Consider the following 6472-nt stretch of genomic DNA (forward strand, 5'->3'; position numbering starts at 1 on the left):
CGCGAACTTTACGAACTCTTGGGCATTAAATCGATTCGCACCAGCGTTTATCACCCACAAACAGACGGTCTGGTCGAACGATTTACTCGCACATTAAAAACCATGATTCGGAAGTTCGTTCACGAAGACGCCAAAAATTGGGACAAATGGCTGGAACCCCTCTTGTGTGCCGTGCGTGAGGTCCCCCAAGCCTCCACAGGGTTTTCCCCCTTTGAGCTTCTCTACGGACGTCAACCCCTGTTGGACGTCCTACGAGAAGCTTTGGAGGACGGGCCTTCAGACAGTAAAAGTGAAATTCAGTATGTACTGGACCTGAGAACAAAACTCCACACTTTGGGGCGGCTCTCTATGGAGAATTTGTTGCAGGCTCAGGGCAAAGCCGATTGTACAACAGGGGAACCAGATTACGCGAATTTGCACCGGGAGAGAAAGTACTCGTATTACTCCCAACTTCTAGTTCCAAATTACTCGCCAAGTGGCAAGGACCCTTTGAGGTCACACGGCGAGTGGGAGATCTCAACTATGAGGTAGTGCGCTCAGACAGGAGGAGAGCACCTCTCGCCCTCCCAACTCACTGATGTGGCCAAGGTGCAAGCAGAGTTTGCAGATGTGTTCTCGCCCCTGCCTGGTCGCACAGACCTCATCCAGCACCACATTGAGACTGAGCCGGGTGTGGTGGTGCGCATCCGGCCGTATCGGCTGCCTGAACACAAAAAAAAGTAGTTCAGACGGAATTAGAGGCAATGCTAGATATGGGAGTAATAGAGGAATCCAACAGTGATTGGGCGAGCCCGATAGTTTTAGTGCCTAAAACAGACGGCTCGGCCCAGTTCTGTGTGGATTATCACAAGGTGAATGCTGTGTCGAAGTTCGACGCATATCCAATGCCGCGGGTTGACGAACTACTTGATCGGCTGGGTGCTGCTCGATTTTACTCGACACTGGATTTAACGAAGGGATATTGGCAGATCCCCTTATCACCAATATCCAAAGAAAAGATGGCTTTCACCACGCCGTTTGGATCACACCAATTCGTAACGCTTCCTTTCGGGTTGTTCGGGCGCCGGCCACCTTTCAGCGGCTCATGGGCCAGATCCTCCGGCCGCATGCTGCGTATGCCTTTGCCTATTTGGATGACATTATCATCTATAGCAACGACTGGCAGCGGCATATGCAGCATCTGCGGGCGGTCCTGAGATCGCTGAGAGATGCTGGGCTAATGGCCAACCCGAAAAAGTGTGCGGTTGGGCGTGTGGCGGTACGGTATCTGGGCTTCCACTTGGGTCACCGGCAGGTGCATCCCCAAATTGATAAGACGGCAGCAGTTGCGACCTGTCTTAGACCCAAGACCAAAAAGGAGGTGAGGCAGTTCCTGGGTCTGGCAGGATATTATAGAAGGTTTGTATCTAAGTATTCGGACCTCACCAGCCCGCTGACTGACCTCACTAAAAAGGAAGCCCCAGACGCGGTCCAGTGGACGGAGCAGTGCCAGCAGGCTTTCACCCAGGTAAAGGCTGCTCTGTGTGGCGGGCCGCTCCTGCACTCCCCTAACTTCTCTCTCCCTTTTTTATTGCAGACTGATGCGTCGGACAGGGGGCTGGGCGTGGTCCTGTCCCAGGAGATAGAGGGGGAGGAAGGGCCGGTGCTGTACATCATTCGGAAGCTCTCAAAGAGGGAGACGATGTACAGCACCATTGAGAAGGAATGTCTGGTGATCAGATGGGCCGTCCTCACCCAGGGGGGCGTGGTTCAGCGAGGTCTGCACCGGGAGAGAGAGGCAGTGCGTAAGTAGGTCAAGCGCAAATGATAATCTCGTTTCAGTAATTGGTGTGGAGAGACCAGATAAAAGGGGCCACCTGGAGCATGGAAGGCAGAGAGAGACTGACTGGGAACACGAGCCACCCTGGAAGCCGGGCCACTGGAGCACAAAGCATATACAGAGCTATATTCTGAGTTATTGACAGAGAGTTTGAATGCGCAGTGAGCACCTTGTTCTGTTGTATATACCGAGAGACTTAAATAAAAGCTCATGTCCCAGTATGCCGACCCTGTCTTCTTCCTTCCGCCCTCTTGAACCATATCACACTGATGCTTTATTTTAAGTTATCTCTGGCTATCATCCATATACAGTTCATGGTGTCATTATCTGTGCAACCAAAGTATTTCATATGTATAGTGTGAGTACAGAAATCATGATTGTCAATCGGACTGCATAGTGTAAGCACATAAATCATGAGCTTTGGCTTTACATCGCATACAATCTTCTCGTACAGTGTGAGTTGGTACCTTGCTGAAATCGCACGGAAATCGCACAGTCATCGCACAGTGTATGTCCAGCTTAATAGCTGGAGTTTAGCAATCTCCATAGGAGATGTGATCTCCAGGAGTGCTGTCATGCAGAGTGCACTAAGCTCAATTGACTTTAAAGGCTCAAACTGATCTTTTTGTAGTGCCTGTAAGACTACTAAGAGATCCCAAGAGGGGATGAGGTGAAGTCTCGGAAGATTAATCTCCGTGCACTTCTCAGGAATCTAATAATAAGATTGTGCTTTCCTACTGAACTTCCGTCCACAGTGTGAGTTTTCATTTGCTGCTATCGGAGCCACGTATACTTGTGGATAGAGATAGGTGCCTTTCCAGGCCCTCTTGGAAAAAGGGAAGCACTGATCCAAAACCACGTCTTCCCCACAGAATGAGCACCAAGCACTCCACAAGTCCCACTTCAGGGCATTTAACCACCAGGCGGAGGGGGCTCTCGCCTGAGTGATTGTGTCTATCACTGCTGTCGATATCCCTGTAAATTCTTCGTCACATAAAGGGACCAAGTGTGGAGGTTCCAGAGGTATGGGGGCAGGTTCCACACTGTACCCTGCTCCTGACAAAGAAGGTTCTTCCTCAGGAGGATTTGCCACGGAAAAGAAAAAAAAGAAAAAGAAGAAACAAACAAAATGACTAGTTGTGAGACTGTGTTCAGTCATAAATCACATATAATTAATTCTTGAACTTTCCACCATCCGTTACTGGAAATGAAATTACTTGTTGATATTGCCCGATCTCAAAAGAGTTTACACACGCTTTTGGTCTGTGAACTGGATCTTGCTCTGAACGTGCACTGGCTGTGGAGGCTTGGCACGGGTTTCAAAATTAAATCACAGAGGGTGATCTCACATATATTTTTTGTCTCCTGTTCATTGCTATGGTTATCACTGTGTAAATCATTACTATTTTGAGAATAAATCCAGCATAATCTTATTAGATAACTTTGCAGCATGTATGTGTCCGAAAAACAAAAGTTTCATACTAATTCTGAATGGATTATAACCTAGAAAGTTTGCAAAGCAATATGTATTTAAATTTACATTTTCCCACACATATGAGCAACGTTTGGTGCAAAATGAAAATGAAAATTCAATTATATATTTGCCATTTTCTACACTAGTTTTATTATGTAAATGAAATACGCTTTATAAATTGCAAAATGAAAATGAAAATGTATTACCCAAATTGATTAGATATGTTTAACATGTCCAAGCAAAAACTATAACAAAATTATAATTTAAATGCTGTTTTTCCTAAATGCATTTAGACTTACAGGTAGGGCATAGGGATTGCATTTTCGTTACAATACCGTATGGTAATTGTAGCAAAATGCAGTGTGAATTTCAAAATGAGAATTTTATTTTTATTTCCATTTCATATTTTATTCCTCTCTTTTAATCCGTAATGAAGCGCACGTCCTGTGAAACCTAAGCGTCACCTGCCCCATGATCTCTCACTGTTTACAGCCAAAGGACACTGTGATTGATGCACGTGACTTTAAATATTAAGTTAACTCATCTTGGCTGTGACAGCTATGCCTAGATCTGGTGAAGTGTCATCTGGGGCAGACAGAGGAGTAGCAGCATTTTTTTGTTTGCTTATGTGCATGAATTGGAATATAAACAGTGAGCAATCTTGATGCAGGTGCAACACTTAGGTGTCGCATGCTTCATGGATAAGAAGAGAGGAATAAAATGAAAAAAAAAAAATTCTCAGAAAAGCTGTGGAACTGACTTCTCCATGTTCCCAATTGGCTTTGAACCTTCTGCGTTTGCCACCAATTCTCAAAATACCCCAGACAACTAGTGATGGGACGATTGATACCGGGGCTCCGATGGTCCGATGCAGTTTTCAAACCACTATTGTATCACACATTGTGCCGATGCTTGTATCGAAATGACAATACCATGTGATTGATGATGTTTGAGGCTTTGAACATCATGCAGTATCGGAAGGTCGGACAGCTGGATTGAAAAAAATGGGCGCTTCACGATCCCACCTGATGCATAAAAGGAAAATGTTTATTCAGTTACTTCAAGGGCTGTCAGTAGGACATTTAATCATGTTTTAAAGCTGGGGTCTCAGAGACCCTGAACAGAACATAAGAGTAACAGCTCACCCAAAATATTTTTTTTCAGCTATACACGTCAGTTATTAATTATGATCACATACTTGTGTATTTTATATTATTGATCAATATGTGAATCCGTTGACAAAGCTACACATGACATGAGTTGTGGTCTCATTGGCAAATTAAAATAGATGAGATTATACCAGATTAGACAGAATTGTATTGATCCCAGATTGATTCTCTTGTATGTCTTCCGAAGCTTTGTTTGGTCACAATCTTTTTCAAACCATCTACTCTGCAATGATTTGTCAGATATGGTAGAGAAAACAAGCTTAGGAGTGAACTCAAAATTGAGTGGGCTCTGGAGCGGACTCATAGACTGGAGATAACTCTGGAATTAACTCTTAGACTTGAGTGGGCTCTGGAGCAGACTCATAGACTGGAGCGGGCTCGGGAGTGAACTCGTAGACTTGAGTGGGCTCTGGAGTGAACTCAAACTGGAGCATGCTCTGAAGCGGACTCTGAGGGCTGCTGGACTGGAGCAGGATCTTGATTGGACTCTGAGGGCTCCCAGACTGGAGCGGGTTTACGAGTGGACTGTGAGGGCTCTCGGACTGAATCAGGCTCTTGAGTGGACTCTGACAGCAAACGGACTGGAGCGGGTTCTGGAGTGAACTCGGAGGGCTCCAGGACTGGAGCGGGCTCTTGAGTCCTTACAGGTAGGTTCTGGTTATGATGCATTACATTCCCCTCTTGGCGGAGCTGCAAGTACCTGGAGAAGTTCCAGAAATCCAATGACTTTACCAGCTCCATCTCCCATTGTAATAAGGGCTCATGCAGACAGAGGTTAAAAGTGATTTTAAAGTCTGCATCGTTGCAACCCAGCCTTTCCACACCCACAAAGGCCCGCACCTCCATTCCCTTCTGGCAAAGTACTGCCAGTCCTTGGAGATGGACTTGTCTCTCAGGGAGCAGAGTCTTGTCTCTAATGCTGCTGGATCAGTAATGGCTGCAGTATTCAGTCACAGAATGAGGCAATAGAAGCTTTATTGTAGTCCCAAAACAGTAATCCACATCAAGGCAAAAAGCAGAAAACATTGCACAAGTCCTAGGCTTTTTCGCTCTGATGGCCTGCACCCCAGCAGAGTCGGAGCGTAACTCCTGTCGGACAACATCTCCAGGACGCTGCGCACCATATGACTAGTAAGTCAAATCTCAAATAACTGCCCTGATGACTTTTGTTCTACCCGCTTAAATTATAGAAGTACTTCCGCTGTACAATCTTTAAAGACTGTGTCTGTTCCCCGAATAGTGAGGTCAAAATATAAATTTAATGCAGGATCTTGCGTTTACTGACCTAATAAACTATTTTGGAGTCAAGCAAAACGTCACCGGTCCCACTCATCGTTTTAATCATACGCTAGATTTAATTATATCGCATGGAATTTATCTTTCTGATATAGATATCATACCTCAAATAGATGATGTTACTGACCATTTCCTTGTATCGTGCATGCTACATATTACTGATATTAACTATATGCCTCCGCGTTATCGTCCGGGCAAAACTATTGTTCCAGCCACCAAAGACAGATTCACAAATAACCTGCCTGATTTATCTCAACTGCTCTGCGTACCCATAAATACACAAGAACTGGACGAAATGACTAGCAACATGGGCACTATCTTCTCTAATACATTATAAGCTGTTGCCCCCATCAAATTGAAAAAGGTTAGAGAAAAACGTACTGCGCCATGGTACAACAGTAATACCCATTCTCTCAAGAAAAAAACTTGTAGTCTTGAGCGCAAATGGAGAAAAACTAACTTGGAAGTTTTTAGAATTGCGTGGAAAAACAGTATGTCCAGCTATAGACAGGCTCTAAAAGCTGCCAGGGCCGAGCATATCCACAAACTCATAGAAAATAACCAAAACAATCCTAGGTTTTTATTTAGCACAGTGGCTAGATTAACAAATAACCAGACGCCACCCGATCTAAATATTCCCTCACAGTTTAATAGTAATGACTTTATGAATTTCTGCACTGATAAAATAGATAACATCAGAAATACAATAAAAAA

This window comes from Sinocyclocheilus grahami, unplaced genomic scaffold (assembly GCF_001515645.1).
Source record: "Sinocyclocheilus grahami isolate Dianchi unplaced genomic scaffold, SAMN03320097.WGS_v1.1 scaffold720.1, whole genome shotgun sequence".
Taxonomy (NCBI): domain Eukaryota; kingdom Metazoa; phylum Chordata; class Actinopteri; order Cypriniformes; family Cyprinidae; genus Sinocyclocheilus; species Sinocyclocheilus grahami.